This window comes from Cervus elaphus, chromosome 22 (assembly GCF_910594005.1).
Source record: "Cervus elaphus chromosome 22, mCerEla1.1, whole genome shotgun sequence".
In the NCBI taxonomy this organism is placed as follows: Eukaryota; Metazoa; Chordata; class Mammalia; order Artiodactyla; family Cervidae; genus Cervus; species Cervus elaphus.
In genome coordinates this window covers 50,166,894-50,184,572 of record NC_057836.1, presented here as the reverse complement: position 1 = coordinate 50,184,572, position 17,679 = coordinate 50,166,894, and positions in this window count along the sequence as shown.

Genomic DNA, 17,679 nt, shown 5'->3' with positions numbered 1-17,679 from the left:
AAGCTTTATAAATGATATTCTTAAGGGTTATTACTTTCATTCTTAACACTAGTCAATTGCAAAAACATATTTGGAGCTATGGTAAAGCATGTACCTTTTACTTATTTACTGTTTATGTGTGTCTGTGTTTAGTTACTCAGTCCTGTCCAACTCTCTGCAACCGCATGGACTGCAGCTCACCAGGCTCCTCTGTCCATGGGGTTTTCCAGTCAAGAATACTGGAGTAGGTTGCCATTTCTTCCTCCAGGGGATCTTCCTGACCCAGGGACTGAACCCATGTCTTCTGTGTCTCCTTCATTGGAAGGCGGGTTCTTTACCATTATGTAGTTAATATTCACTCCTATGTGGTATTTACTATGTACCTGGCGTTGCACTAAGCACTTTATGTACATTAGCGTATTTATTACTCCTAACACTTCTATGGGCTTCCCTGGTGGCTCAGATGGTAAAGAATCTGCCTGCAATGTGGGACATCTGACTTTGATCCCTGGGTTGGGAAGATCCAGAGGAGCCTGGAAGGCTACAGTCCATGGAGTCACAAAGAATTAGACACACCTGAGCCCTCTTGATGAACGTGAAAGAGGAGAGTGAAAAAGTTGGCTTAAAGCTCAACATTCAGAAAACTAAGATCATGGCATCTGGTCCCATCACTTCATGGCGAATAGATGGGGAAACAGTGGAAACAGTGTCAGACTTTATTTTTTTTGGCTCCAAAATCACTGCAGATGGTGATTGCAGCCATGAAATTAAAAGACACTTACTCCTTGAAAGGAAAGTTATGACCAACCTAGACAGCATATTAAAAAGCAGAGACATTACTTTGCCAACAAAGGTCCGTCTGGTCAAGGCTATGGTTTTTCCAGTGATCATGTATGGATGTAAGAGTTGGACTGTGAAGAAAGCTGAGCGCCAAAAAATTGATGCTTTTGAACTGTGGTGTTGGAGAAGACTCTTGAGAGTCCCTTGGACTGCAAGGAGATCCAACCAGTCCATCCTAAAGGAGATCAGTCCTGGGTGTTCATTGGAAGGACTGATGCTGAAGCTGAAACTCCAGTACTTTGGCCACCTCATGTGAAGAGTTTATTGGAAAAGTCCCTGATGCTGGGAGAGATTGGAGGCAAGAGGAGAAGGGGACAACAGAGGATGAGATGGTTGGATGGCGTCACCGACTCAATGGGCATGAGTTTGAGTAAACTCCAGGAGTTGGTGGTGGACAAGGAGGCCTGGTGTGCTGTGATTCATGGGGTCGCAAGGGGTTGAACACGACTGAGCGACTGAACTGAACTGAACTGAGCGACTAAGCACAGCACAATACTTCTGTTATTCCCATTTTACAGAAGGGGGAATTGAGGCTCAGAAATGTCACACAGCTAGTAAGTGGTAAAGCTAACTGGATTAACACACTACCCCATGTAGTCTGGACTAGTATTAGATTTGGAATAAAAGAAAGAAGATGATTCTTAGAATTAGTTTGGGACAATTCTTGCTTTTATGCCTCCAGCAGTAACTGGCTTGAAATATCTTGCCTGGGGATTGAATTCCTTCACGGAATTCAACTGTCTCCCTGCTGCACTCCAGGGCCATTTAGGACACACCCTTTTTGATGATGGTTGTATGAACACTTGAACTAGTGGGCATTTGCGTTGAGAGTCTCTTGGAAAACTTCTTGTAGTTCTCTAGGGTATATGCTTTCACCTCCAATCAAAAAAATAATGAAAAAAATTAAAAGACTTAAAAAAATTGCCTGACTGTTCAACTGCCAAGAGCCCAATTAGTCAGTGCAGACCTTACAATAATACCAAATCAGGGAGGAAGTCTGATAAGAAAACACCGCCTAAGAAGATTTTTAATTGGCAGCGAAAAAGAGCTTGAGAACAATAGCCCGACGTTGCCAATTCCCTTCACATTTCTCACTAAATCAATGTCTTTTCCCATATGGAATACTCTACCCTCTTCTTGACCCACCCATTTGTATAATTACCTTTTGGCACTTGGCTGAAAAGTTAGCTCCTGCAAAATACCTTTCCCACTTAGCCTCAGTTTGTTAGGATTTGATGGATTGAATCATTAATTCTTCACTTACTCAGTGCAGGCCTTCTGGGTACTAGATACTCAGCTGGTCACTGAGAACCCCATGCACCAGTCCTGGCCTCTCATTTCAGCACCTTCTGTGGTGATGGAAACAGCCTGTGTTTGCATTCTTCAACATGGTAGCCGCCGCTAGCTATATGGGGCTACTGAGTGCTTGAGAAGTGCTAAGAGCAACTAAAGAAACGAATTCTAAAATGCTATTTCATTTGGACTAGTTTCAATGCAAACAGCCTCATGTGACAGCACAAGTCTAAACTGAATGACGGATCATGAAGAAAGGGTTGTAGCCAAGTCTTTGAGGGCTGTGATGGACATCTTTAAGAGGTGGAAGGAGACAGCCAAGGTGGGGCTGATCAGCTCGCTGGAGCAGAGTCAGGGTTGTTCAGGGGGACAGGGATGAACAGCTTTTGGGTCAGTTGTCTGGGTTCAAGTTCAGGTGTTTTTCATCTGTTATCTCCATGAGCTGTTGTTGTTATTTAGTCACTAAATCATGTTCGACTCTTTGTGACTCCGTGGATGTAGCCTGCCAGGCTCCTCTGTCCACGGGCTTCTCCAGGCAAGAATACTAGAATAGGTTGCCATGCCCTCCTCCAGGGGATCTTCCTGACCCAGGGATCGAACTTGAGTCTCCGGCATTGTAGGTGGATTCTTTACCACTGAGCCACCAGGGAAGCCCAGCTCCATGATTACAGGCAAGCTACTAAAATTTTGTTTAACAAATGAGGAACCTGAGGCTGAACTAGGGCAGAGGTGAGTGGGAGCTGGAGAACAGGCAGATTCAAGGTCTGGCCAGTCTCTCGAGCAGTCCTCTCCTTAGCAAGCATGACAAGGCTCATGCACCATTGCTTTGCAGGACCATTCTCATTGGAAATCACATTCCAGTTATGTTTCTTGCCCGTGTCATTTCCTGTTACTCACTTGCTCACTCCAAAATAAAATCATTTTTTTCATCCAATTACAAAACATTCTTGTTCATTACCCAAAAAAGTACAGAATCATGGAAAATTATAAAGAAGAAGCACAAACCCCCCTCACCCAGATTTTTAGGAATTGGATGGATCGGCAAACATTCCTAAAGAGGCACAAACTTACATTAGTGGGATGTACTGTACATTATGCTCTGTAATTGTTGTTTCACCCAATAATTTACTGTGAACATTTTAATATGTTAATGTAGAACTTCATAAACACATTAATGACTACACACTCTTCCACTGTACCATTGTGATGGACACAGAGTGTTTTTAATTTCTCCCCATTCTAAAACATGGTTATGATCATACATCTTTATGTGCTGTGTGATTATTTTTATAGGATAAAGATGAATTATAGGATAAAGATAAAATGAATTAAAAATTTGATACATAATGGGGATTACATTGATTCTGTAGAGCACTTTGGGTAGTATGCACATTTTAAATGTTAAATCTTCTCATCCGTGAACATATGTCTTTCCATCCATTTGTGCCTTTAATTTCTTTTAACATTTTTTAGTTTTCAATGTATATGAGTTTTACCACTTTAGTAAAGTTTATTCCTAAGTATTTTACTCTTTTTAATGATATTGTAAATGAAATTGTCCTCAATTTCTTTTTTTGGATAGTTTTTAATTAGTGTATAGATGTGAAACTGATTTTTATATGTTGATTTTGTATTCTGCAACTTTGTTGAATGTATTAGTAAATTTCACCTCTGGATAGAGAGCTAATATTAGCTGGGTGGGGAGTGGAGGGAGCTTTTCTGGGATGGCAGGGAGAATGGGTCATGTAAGTATATGCTCTCTTCAAAATTTATCAACCTGTACTCTTTTTTTTTTTCATTTATTTTTATTAGTTGGAGGCTAATTACTTTACAATATTGAAGTGGGTTTTGTCATACATTGACATGAATCAGCCATGGAGTTACATGTATTCCCCATCCCGATCCCCCCTCCCACCTCTCTCTCCACCCGATTCCTCTGGGTCTTCCCAGTGCACCAGGTCTGAGCACTTGTCTCATGCATCCCACCTGGGCTGGTGATCTGTTTCACTATAGATAATATACATGTTTTGATGCTGTTCTCTCGAAACATCCCACCCTCATCTTCTCCCACAGAGTCCAAAAGTCTGTTCTGTACATATGTGTCTCTTTTTCTGTTTTGCATATAGGGTTATCGTTACCATCTTTCTAAATTCCATATATATGTGTTAGTATGCTGTAATGTTCTTTATCTTTCTGGCTTACTTCACTCTGTATAATGGGCTCCAGTTTCATCCATCTCACTAGAACTGATTTGAATGAATCCTTTTTAATGGTTGAGTAATATTCCATGGTGTATATGTACCACAGCTTCCTTATCCATTCATCTGCTGATGGGCATCTAGGTTGCTTCCATGTCCTGGCTATTATAAACAGTGCTGCGATGAACATTGGGGTGCACATGTCTCTTTCAGATCTGGTTTCCTCAGTGTGTATGCCCAGAAGTGGGATTGCTGGGTCATATGGCAGTTCTATTTCCAGTTTTTTAAGAAATCTCCACACTGTTCTCCATAGTGGCTGTACTAGTTTGCATTCCCACCAACAGTGTAAGAGGGTTCCCTTTTCTCCACACCCTCTCCAGCATTTATTGCTTGTAGACTTTTGGATAGCAGCCATCCTGACTGGCGTGTAATGGTACCTCATTGTGGTTTTGATTTGCATTTCTCTGATAATGAGTGATGTGGAGCATCTTTTCATGTGTTTGTTAGCCATCTGTATGTCTTCTTTGGAGAAATGTCTGTTTAGTTCTTTGGCCCATTTTTTGATTGGGTCATTTATTTTTCTGGAATTGAGCTTCAGGAGTTGCTTGTATATTTTTGAGATTAATCCTTTGTCTGTTGCTTCATTTGCTATTATTTTCTCCCAATCTGAGGGCTGTCTTTTCACCTTGCTTATAGTTTCCTTTGTTGTGCAAAAGCTTTTAAGTTTCATTAGGTCCCACTTGTTTATTTTTGCTTTTATTTCCAATATTCTGGGAGGTGGGTCATAGAGGATCCTGCTGCGATTTATGTTGGAGAGTGTTTTGCCTATGTTCTCCTCTAGGAGTTTTATAGTTTCTGGTCTTACATTTAGATCTTTAATCCTCAACCTGTACTCTTGAGATTTATGTTTCACTGTGTATATATTTTAACTAAAAATCAATATAGTTATATACATACAAAATAGAAATACTATTTTAATAATAAATCTGATGCTTCTATTAGCTTGAAATATTATTAAAACATGGCAAATATTGTCTCATCTATTCTCTTCCTGACCTTTCGGATTGTTTTAAGCAAATATTTCAGTATATATTTCTAAAGATAAGAGTCAGAATTTTCCTTGGTTACTGTCTGTTTATCTTTTCTGTCTGTCTCTGTGATCAAATCCACCATCAGAACCACTACCATCTCTTGCCTTCTTACTGGACTCTTGCTTTCAAATTCATTCTTCATATAGGAGCCTGAGGAATCTTCAGAAACCCAAGGAGATAATGTCACCCCCTTCAAGCCCCTCTTTAAAATTCCCCAATGACTTCCTAATGTTCTAAAGGTAAATACCAACATCTTTAAACAGCTGTATTAGTGTCTATCATAACACAACCAATTACAACAAACACACACACACATTTAGGGACTTTGAGAGACCCATTTGTTGTCTCACAGTTTCTATGGGTCAGAATTCTGAGTGTAGCGGGCCAAGTTCTCCGCTCAGAATCGCACAAGGCTGAAATCTAGGTGTTGACTGAGGCTGTGGCTTCACCTGGGGTCAGGATCCTCTTAGACTCAATCAGGTGGTTGGTGGGTTTCATTTGCTTGTGAACACAGGACAGAGGTTCCCGTTTTCTGACTGGCTATTGCCCAGGGGTTCCTCTCAGCTCCTATAGGCTGTCCTCAGGCCACAGCCCCCACCACAGGCAGCTCACAAGATGGCCAGTTCTTTTTTTCCAGGTCAGCAGAGGAGTGTCTGCTTCTGCTGCTGCTGATCTTGATTAGATCAGGCCTTCCCGGGATAATTATCCTTTAATTTTACTCAAAGGCAATTTATTGGGAACCTTAGTTATATCTGCAAAACCCTTTTGCTCTTTAATGTAGCATCACTTCAGGAGTAACATTCCGTCATATTCATAGATCCTGCCTGCCTAGACTGAAAAGAGAGGGATTACAGGACATTGGGGGCATCCCCTGTGGCTAAGTGGTAAACAATCTTCTTGCAATGTGCAATGCAAGAGATGCAGTAGATGCAGGTTTGGTCCCTGGTTTGGGAAGATCCCTTGGAGGAGGGCATGGCAACCCACTCCAGGATTCTTGTCTGGAGAATCCCATGTAGGCTACATACATCCTGGCAGGCTACATACAGTCCATGGGATTGCAGAGAGTTGGACACAACTGAGCACGTCAAGAAGAAGAGGGCACTGAAGTGTTACAAACCGTCTTAGCGTTTTACCCACCACACAACCCCTCCATGCTACGCCCTGGAGGGTGTCTCTGCCTCTGACTCTGGTCTCATCTTGCCCCACTCTGCCTATTGTTCTAGCTCCTCACCCCCTGGCAGTTTTCAGAATCCTAAAAGTCCCCCTGCTCTCTGTGGCCTCAGGGCCTTTGCATATGCTTTCTCTCTGCCTCTTCCTCCCACTCCCTCATCTAGTCAAAGCTTATCATTCCTTCTGGTCTCGTGTCTAAAAGAACTTCCCTACAGAACTAACTTCACTGGGTCAGGTCTGCCTGAAATATGTTCTTAGTACACTGATTTCCTCTTCACAGAGCTCAGCATGTGCTAGGCTTTCATACATGTGATTATTCAATGTCTCTCTCTCGCCCCCCACTGTACTGCAAGCACCTTGAGGGAAGGAATTGTGTATATTTTTGCTCACTAGTTTATCTCTAGCGTCTAACACTTCACTTGACACATAGTTGAGCTCAAGAAATGTGCTTAATAAATGAAACCAGCCTCAATATACTCACCTGTCATATGAGGGGGTTGGTTTAGCTCACCAGTCATTCTCCAATATTCTACGATTCCAAGGTCTGGTCCAACCATCCCAACTTACAGTCAGGAAAGTAGCTTCAAATATGAAGTGATTTCTACACATTTGGTGTAGCAGAGGAACTGTAGTCTCCACCCATTGTACACAATGGCTCTGGGGCACTCGGGCAGCCAATTAAATACCCATGGCTTCCTTTTCTTCTCCAAACCTCAGGACACCTGAGTGAGATTCCCTATTTACAAACTGATTGGCCCTTCTGCCACGATGACTGTCCAAGTGTGGACACAACCTTTGGGTGGTTTCTGTTGGCCAACTCGATGTGACCTACTCAGTGAAAAGACACATCCCTCCTCCTTGTTGACAGCCCATTGGAGGACGCCTGGGGCAGAAGGCCTGGCGAGCGGGGAGGGCTGGCTCGTCACTGTCCGCATTGGGCACGCGCTGGCCTCCTTGCCAGACAGCTGTTACCGCTCCCTGGCCTGTGATGGACACTGAGAGGCAGACCACCCGGTCAGAGGCCTGTTTCCTATTTGCTTGTCGCCGTGCGGCCTGTCCACCTCGGCTGCCTGAGGATCGCCAGATGCCTGGAGGGAGTCTGGAGAGAGAAGCGTTTGTCCCCTGGATTATTCCCCTTGGCTCTGAATTACTGATAGAACTCGGAGAGTGAAAAAGTCGGCTTAAAGCTCAACATTCAGAACTAAGATCATGTCATCCAGTCCCATCACTTCATGGCAAATAGATGGGGAAACTGTGGAAACAGTGACAAACTTTATTTTTTAGGGCTCCAAAGTCACTGCAGATGGTGACTGCAGCCATGAAATTAAAAGACACTTACTCCTTGGAAGGAAAGTTATGACCAACCTAGACAGCATATTAAAAAGCAGAGACATAACTTTGCCAACAAAGGTCCATCTAGTCAAAGCTATGGTTTTTCCAGTAGTCATATATGGATGTGAGAGTTGGACTATAAAGAAAGCTGAGCACTGAAGAATTGATGCTTTTGAACTGTGGTGTTGGACAAGACTCTTGAGAGTCCCTTGGACTGCAAGGAGATCCAACCAGTCCATCCTAAAGGAGATCAGTCCTGAGTGTTCACTGGAAGGACTGATGTTGAAGCTGAAGCTCCAGTACTTTGGCCACCTGATGTGAAGCACTGATTCATTTGGAAAGACCCTGATGCTGAGAAAGATTGGGGGCAGGAAGAGAAGGGGATGACAGAGGATGAGATGGTTGGATGGCATCACTGACTCAGTGGAGATGAGTTTGAGTAGACTCTGGAAGTTGGTGATGGACAGGGAGGCCTGGCGTGCTGTGGTCCATGAGGTTGTGAAGAGTCGGACACGACTGAGCAACTGAACTGACCTGAACTGAAGAAGTTCAGGCATGTCTCCCTGGATGCCATTTGGTGTTCTAAGAAAAGGAGGTGAACCGGGCCTTTCAATGAAAAGTGGGTACTGAGTCTGGCTTGCAATAGCTCTGAAATCTTTAGGCTGGAAGCTAGAACAAACTGATGCTCTAAAGCTGCCACCAGCCAGTCCATGGGCCAAACTTTGCATAGTTTGTTGTACAGGCTTCTGCATTTTATATGTATATTTATTGTTCTAGATAGATATCTGCCTATATATGTATGTATGCATATATATGGGGCTTGCCAGGTGGTGCTCGTGCTAGAGAACCCGCCTGCCAGTGCAGGTAGATATAAGAGACATGGGTTCGATCCCTGGGTCAGGAAGATCCACTGGAGAAGGGAATGACAACCCACTCTAGTATTCTTGCCTGGAGAATCCCATGGACAGAGGAGCCTGGCGGGGTTACAGTCCATAGGGTGGCAGAGTTGGACATGACTGAAACGACCTTGCATGCATGCATATATATAAAATATATCCAAGTATAAATATATCGTGTGCTTATTGTTAATTGTTAATTTTGTGATTCCAAATACAAAGAAAAAATTTAAAAAAAGAAACTAGAAAGAAATTTAAAAAGAATAAAGCTCTCACCAGTTATTTTCCCTGTAATGGTAGAAGAATTCATCTTTGGAGTAAGGATGGTCTTTTATTTTGTGAAAAACATAATATCCTGGAGTACACAATGGTCAAATTAAAATCCTAGTCTATAGTGGAGAAATTTGAGACAGCATAGCTCAACTACTCTGCATGACAATGTAGCATAATATAACTAATTGCAGCTGTGGAAAGTATTACATATCTGAGAGGAATCAGGGGCTTGGATTTCAGGACACTGGTGATGGTGGGAGGTGGGCTGGTCCTCAACATGATGGAGGGCAGAGGAGCACTCCAATATCCAGTGGGATGCTGGCAGAAGGGCATGGGTGATGGACCTCAGGAGCAATGATATGTGATGTCCACTTTTGGACGTCCTCTTCTCTCACTCCACGTGATTAAGAAAAACATTCTGGAAAAAGATGTTGGGAAGCTCCTATGATTGGAGGAATAGACAATCTTGGATTAAAAGAGCAGAAACCAGCACATTCCCTGAAATACAGAAGCAGATGTTTAGGTTCCTTCTCATTTGGGTGGGCTCTCCATGTGACCCAGTGCCCTCCTTTTCAGTCTGTCTCGCAGTACAAGCTTCAAATGTCAGGTAGGACAGAGCTGATTGCTTCAGCTTATAAAGTGCTTCTCCTTGATCAGTTGGCTGTGCTGGGGATAAAGAGTGGTATAGATTTGGTGGTTGGGGTGTTGTCAAAAGGGCTTCTCAGGTGGCGCTAGTGGTAAAGAACCTGCCTGCCAATGCAGGAGACTTAAGAGACACGGTTTCCATCCCTGGGTCAGGAAGATCCCCTGGAGGAGGGCATGGCAACCTATTCTAGTATTCTTGCCTGGAGAAGCCCATGGACAGAGGAGCCTGGAGGGCTACAGTCCATAGGGTCGGAAAGAGTCAGACACGACTAGAGACTTAGCATGCATGCACGTGTGGTCAAAAACTTGGCAGCTGCTTCAACTTGGTTTCCCTATAGCAGATTAGAAATTTTGTTTCTAATTTTGTTTCTAACTACCCTCCTCCAGAACGTGTGAGAAGATGAGAGTAGGTACCTACTGACAAGAACTCTTGATATCTTTAAAATTATATTGTTTATCTGTTCTCTAGGTTGGCACTTACAGGATGAAACTAAATTTTAAAAAGCACTTCTAGGAACTTCCCTGATAGTCCAGTGGTTAAGACTCCATGCTTCCAATAAAGAGGACGCGGGTTTTATCCCTGATTAAAGAACTAAGATCCCAGCATGCTGCATAGTATGGCCAAAAATTTTTTTTTTAAATTTCTAAATTCATCCACTTTTAGTGAATAGTGCAGGCACGTGTCTTATGTTCTGTGTTAAATATTAATGCACTGGTTGTATCTATTGTTATCTCATCCTAACCAATTAAAATTAAATATCAAGTTTATTTTGTATGTATTCCATGCCAAATAGTGTGTGGTCCTGGATATATTTTAAACTCATGAAGGCTACTATTTTTACATTATTCAGAACTTTTTTTGGCTATAAGCGCATAATTTAAGGTTTGCTTCAAGCCAAAATCAGGGTTTGTTGGCACATGTGAGTGAAAAGGTCAGAGGTTGTTGGCTTCAGGCACAGCTTGATCCAGAAACTTAGAAATTATTGGAGATCTTTTTTCTTTATTTCTTTCTGATTTGTTTTTGTGTGTGTGTCTGTGTTAGCTTTATTTTTTTTTAAACACTCTCTCAAATAAGTAAGCCACTTATTAGATTGCCACTAAGAGGCTACCATATACATCCTTCTACCATAAGAACCCCAGTAGGGGGAGAAATAGCTTCTGTGTTTCAATATGCATATATAAGCTAAGGGGAAAATCTAGAATGGGTCTTTGTCCTATCTTTGATCAGTCACTGTTGTAGGAGAGTGAAACAGTAGGGTCTAAACTGATTTCCTGCTCCATTTCTGTGGTGGTGAAAGTTGGGGGGTGGGTGCCATGATCATCAGAACCATAGCCAATGGAAGAAGCTACGTTCCTCATGGAAAATGTGGTTCTGGGAAGTCAGACAAAGGTTTTCACTTCACTACATTCATAACACCTGAATTATAGATATGGAGGTGATCTTAGAAATCACTTGATTGCCACCTTAATTTTAAAAATGAGGAAACATTTTTGAGATTAATCCTTTGTCTGTTTCTTCATTTGCTATTATTTTCTCCCAATCTGAGGGCTGTCTTTTCACCTTACTTATAGTTTCCTTTGTAGTGCAAAAGCTTTTAAGTTTCATTAGGTCCCATTTGTTTATTTTTGCCTTTATTTCCAATATTCTGGGAGGTGGGTCATAAAGGATCTTGCTGTGATTTATGTCGGAGAGTGTTTTGCCTATGTTCTCCTCTAGGAGTTTTATAGTTTCTGGTCTTACATTTAGATCTTTAATCCATTTTGAGTTTATTTTTGTGTATGGTGTTAGAAAGTGTTCTAGTTTCATTCTTTTACAAGTGGTTGACCAGCTTTCCCAGCACCACTTGTTAAAGAGGTTGTCTTTTTTCCATTGTATATCCTTGCCTCCTTTGTCAAAGATAAGGTGTCCATAGGTCCGTGGATTTATCTCTGGGCTTTCTATTCTGTTCCATTGATCTATATTTCTGTCTTTGTGCCAGTACCATACTGTTTTGATGACTGTGGCTTAATCTCAAAAATATACAAGCAACTCCTGAAGCTCAATTCCAGAAAAATAAATGACCCAATCAAAAAATGGGCCAAAGAACTAAACAGACATTTCTCCAAAGAAGACATATAGATGGCTAACAAACACATGAAAAGATGCTCAACATCACTCATTATCAGAGAAATGCAAATCAAAACCACAATGAGGTACCATTACACGCCAGTCAGGATGGCTGCTATCCAAAAGTCTACAAACAATAAATGCTGGAGAGGGTGTGGAGAAAAGGCAACCCTCTTACACTGTTGGTGGGAATGCAAACTAGTACAGCCACTATGGAGAACAGTGTGGAGATTTCTTAAAAAACTGGAAATAGAACTGCCATATGACCCAGCAATACCACTTCTGGGCATATAGACCGAGGAAACCAGATCTGAAAGAGACACATGCACCCCAATGTTCTTCGCGGCACTGTTTATAATAGCCAGGACATGGAAGCAACCTAGATGCCCATCAGCAGATGAATGGATAAGGAAATTTTGGTACATGTACACCATGGAATATTACTCAGCCATTAAAAAGGATTCATTCGAATCAGTTCTAATGAGATGGATGAAACTGGAGCCCATTATACAGAGTGAAGTAAGCCAGAAAGATAAAGAACATTACAGCATACTAACACATATATATGGAATTTAGAAAGATGGTAACGATAACCGTATATGCAAAACAGAAAAAAAGACACAGAAGTACAGAACAGACTTTTGAACTCTGTGGGAGAAGGTGAGGGTGGGATGTTGCGAAAGAACAGCATGTATACTATCTATGGTGAAACAGATCACCAGCCCAAGTGGGATGCATGAGACAAGTGCTCGGGCCTGGTGCACTGGGAAGCCCCAGAGGAATCGGGTGGAGAGGGAGATGGGAGGGGGGATCGGGATGGGGAATACGTGTAACTCTATGGCTGATTCATATCAATGTATGACAAAACCCACTGAAATGTTGTGAAGTAATTAGCCTCCAACTAATAAAAAAAAATAAAATAAAAAAATAAAAACAAGGAAACAGAACAATATTTATTCAACAATGCTATGCTTTGCAGATGTAATTGTGACCAAGAAAATTCTAGTCCCTAACTCCAAAAAACATTTTGTTAGTAGGAAAAAATGTCAGACAAGAGCCTATTTCAACAGCATGGTAGATGTTACTGAAATGAGAAAGAATGAGTGTGTTATGGGAGCACATAAGAGGAGTCACTAACCAAATTTGAGGGACTGTCTATGAGGAGGATATGTCAAAGACTCAAAGAACGCACATATTAGCTAAGATAATGGTAGCTGTTGTAACAAGCAAAGCCTCACATTTCACTGCCATGATAGACATTTCCTTCTCCCTTGTGTAACTGACACAGAGATTTGTCTGTGGGTGGCCTTCCTTACCATGATTCAGGGTTCCAGATTCCTTCCAGCTTACAGTTCCACCATCCCTTAAGACCTTGGGGTCCTTACATATGGTTATCAGATGACGATATAGGGAGGAGAAGATATACCCACTTGTTAACCACTTTGGCCCAGAAGTGACATGCATGCTCATTGCTCATATTCCACTGGTGAGATCTAGTCACATGGCCCCACCTAGATGCAGGGGGCTTAGAAATATCGTTGCTGAGTTTGTAGCCACCAATGATAACTTTACACTGTGGAAGGTGAACATGAAGCTTTGGTGTCCCCGACTCAGTAAGTTAGCTAATCAATGATAGGGAAAAGGCTTGATGTTCTAGCAAACATTGTGCATTTTTAAAAGGCCCAGAGGTGAGGAAATATCAGGGTCTAATTGAAGCAAAGCTGCCAGATTTAACAGATAAATAAACCCTCAGCCAATTTGAATGTCAGATAAAAAACATCAGATAATGTCAGATAACATTCCAAATATTCCATGGCACATACTTACACTAAAGATTACTCATTGTCACTCTGAAATTTATGTTTAACTCAGCACTGTGTATTTTATCTGACAAACCATTTGTAGAGAGAGTAGATTATTCAGGAAGACTGGCATATAAGGTTTGGATGGATGGAAACAGGGATTATGAACCTGGAGACGAAAGCACAGGCCAGGTTTGTGAAGGTCCTTGTGAACCATGTTATGGATTTATCCAGGTAGCAGAGAATACTTCTTACAGGGTTTTAAACAGGGGACAGAGGGTGAGACAGGCTCAGATTTGCATTTTAGGAAATTCTACGGGTGCTGAATGATATGAATTACAACGAGGTGACAGAGGGGGTGACCAGAGGCCAGGAGACAGTGGCAAAAGCAGGATCAAACCCAAGTTTATGTCTGAGTCCATCAATTCATTATGCTGCAGGGTTCTTAACAGTTTAGAATAGTGGAAATGTAACCGAGCAGGACCCTATGGGACCTTCCCAGGACAGACTACGCCCCTCCCCCATGTCTGCCTGCCTCTTCTTTGCAGTAAAACTTTAGCTTCCTAGGCCTTCCCAGAGTTCCAATGAATAAATTTAAATCAGAGAAGTGAGAAAGTACATAAACACAGGAAAAGAGTCAAGAAAGACAAAGTAATTTAGCTACTAAACAAAGTCAAGGACTTTTAGTTCCTCAAGGGCTATAGATAATATTCTTAGCTATGTATTCTTAGTCCTTTGAGCTGTTTTGCAGATACTGAAACTCCCACAAGGTAGAAGAAGTTAACTACAAGTTGCTCACAAGCATGTAGACCCAAGATGGTTAGAACCAAAAGGTTGATGATGTTGACTCCTGATTAACTTGTCATCATCATTCAGTCACTCAGTCATGTCCGACTCTTTGTGACCCCGTGGACTGCAGCATGCCAGGCTTCCTTGTCCTTCATCATCTCCTGGAGCTTTCTCAAACTCATGCCCTTTGAATCAGTGATGCCACCCAACCATCTCATCCTCTGTCGTGCCCTTCTTCTCCTGCCTTCAATCTTTCCCAGCATCAGGGTCTTTTCTAATGAGTTGGCTCTTCACATCAGGTGGCCAAAGTATTGGAGCTTCAGCTTCAGCATCAATCCTTCCAATGAATATTTAGGACTGATTTCCTTTAGGATTTACTTGTTTGATCTTCTTGTTGTCCAAGGGACTCTCAAGAGTCTTCTCCAACACCACAGTTCAAAAGCATCAACTCTTCTGCTGTCAGCTTTCTTTATGGTCCACCTCTCACATCCATACATGGCTATTGGAAAAACCATAGCTTTGACTAGACAGATCTTTGTTGGCAAAGTAATGTCTCTGATTACCTCACCAACCACTGATCAGAAGAATGTCCTTGAGCTGATCAAGTAGCACACAACCCACTTCCCTCACCTTAGCTTTAAAAACCTTTCCCTGAAAGCCATCTGGAGTTGGAGTCTTTTAAGTTCTAGCTGCATGGACTGACTCCTTGCTTGGGGCCCTGCCATAGACCCGGCACTTTCCTTCAGCACAAACTGGTGTCAGCAAGTTGGTTTCACTGCTTGCAGGTGACGCAAGTTTGGTAACAGAAGCAGAATAGGCCGGGAGACCTGGGGGCCAATTCTGAACAGCTATACAGTCACTAGACGTTTCTAGGTCTCCCTGTCCCCATCTCTAATCTCCTCTGGAGTTTGAGGATTCCACCTACCCTATAGAATGAAACTATCTCTGCTTTCTGGCTCCATCCACATTCCCAAACCCTGAAAGTCTGCATGCCTCACAGTCAAACACCAGACCCGGTCTGGCTCTGGCACTTCTATAATTGTCAGAATCTTCACCATGCTTTTCCTCCATCAACAGTTTGGTGCTATCAGCTCCAGTGGCCCCTGGCGAATCCATCACATTAAGCTGCAAGAAGTCACACCTGTCAGGCTCACACTGTTTATCTCAATAATTTCCCCACATAAAGCACAAATAGCGGACTATTTATTTTCCTTCCTGACATACATAAGGCTGTTAAAAGTCTGAGCCTGCTGGCAGTTTACATGAACCTAACCTTAATTGCATACTAGAGCGCCATAAAAGGATGATCAGGCCTCATTAGCTCGGGACCAATTTTACATTTTTCTCCTCTGACCAAAACTGTTTAAAAACGTAGGGTACTATCTCCTCCCAGGCAGGCATAAATTTCAGTGCTGTCAAAATGCCCCTGCTGAATTCCAACTGCTCTCATACTTGAAAAGGTTCAGTGCGTCAGCCTGGGATACAGAAATGTTTTATCTTCCTTGGATCCCTCCCTCCCTTGCTTGCACCCAACCCCCCTTCCCGGAAATGAATGAAAATCTCACTTTTACAGCCCCGTCTCAGATATCCCAAATGACATTCTCCGGATCAAATTTTTTTTTCCTGATGAGGGGTTACTCAGAAATATTTTCAGCCACACTCAAGAAAAGTTTCCCTGACTTTCCTATTGTTTATGGGGTACCTTTGCTGTGGTAGGCAGACTGATAATCAGGGCATTAGCTCAGTCTTCACAACTACAATCCAGACGTCTCCCACTGTAATATTCCTCTTTTCCTAAAAGCAGAACACAGCACAAAGCTCCAGAACTCACTCTGTAACCTCTCTGCTGCTCCCACTTCCCTTTTTCTTGGCCAGTGCCTGCTCAATTCTCTTTCCTCTTCTGTAGCCATTGCCCCTGTTTTTGTGTGAGATCTACGTCTGGCTGCTACCAACAGGGAGCTGGGTTACTTTTTCCAAGTGCATTTGGAAGGAGCCTGGATGGTTTGGACAGTAGGAAATGATGGGACCTTGGACAAGTCATTTTATCTCCATGCCGCAGTTTCTTGCCTCTGAGACGGAGGAGTTGTACAGGGACCATTGCTGGAGTCTCTTTCATACTGTTCCTTCTGTTCAGAATAGCCTCCCTCTAATCTTTACCTTGCTGAGCCTTTGATCCCCAAGTCTCCCATTAAATGTCACCTCCTGAAATAGACCTTCCCTGACTCCTTCCCCAACCTAATTTGAGACTTCTGGCTATTTTCTTTATCATTTTAAAAGCTATTTTAAAAAATTGTGATAAAAGGTACAGAACATGAACATTTAGAATTTTAACTATTTTTAAGTGTATTCACATTTTTTAAGTGTATTCACTATTTTTAAGTGTATTCACATTATTCATAGTGGCATTAAGTATATTCACATTTTGGAGCAACTTTTGTCACCACCCAACTCTGGAACTTTTTTTCATCTTCCAAAGTGCAATCTCTGTGCTCATAAAATAAAAACTCACCATTCCCTTCTCTCAAGCCCCAGATAACCACCATTATACTTTCTGTCTCTAATGATTTGAGTACTCTATTCCTCAGTGAAGTTGAATCATACAGTATTTGTATTTGTCCTTTTGTGGCTGTTTTTTTTTTTTTTTTTCCACTTAGCATAATGTTCAGGATTCAGGATTCATCTATGTTGTAGAATGGGGCAGTATTTTCATTCCTTTCTAAGGCTGAATAATGTGCCTTTGTATGTGTATACCACACTTTCTTTATCCACTCATCTGTGGATGGACACTTGGGTGGCTTCCATCTTTTATATTACATTTGCTATTGTGAGTAATGTTGCTATGAATGTGCATATATGGTTATATTCTTTTATAGTGTCTTGTGTTTTCCTTCATATCTTATGTGTTTATTCATTTGCTCTCCAGAAAATCTTAAAACAGGGCTTCCCCGGTGACTCAGTGATTAAGAATCTGTGCAATGCGGGAGCCGCAGGAGACATGGGTTCGATCTCCGGGTCAGGAAGATCCCCTGGAAGAGGGCATGGCAACCCACTCCAGTATTCTTGCCTGGGGAATCATGGACAGAGGAGCCTGGCGGGCTATAGTCCATGGGGTCTCAAAGAGTTGGACATGAGTGAGGTGACTTGACATGCATGCAAACCTTAAGACATATGAAAGCGGGAACTGTTAACTGTTTTGTTTTTTTTACTATGATGTACCAGCTGCCTTTGCAGCATCTGGCCTGTGATGTTATGACATGAATGTCA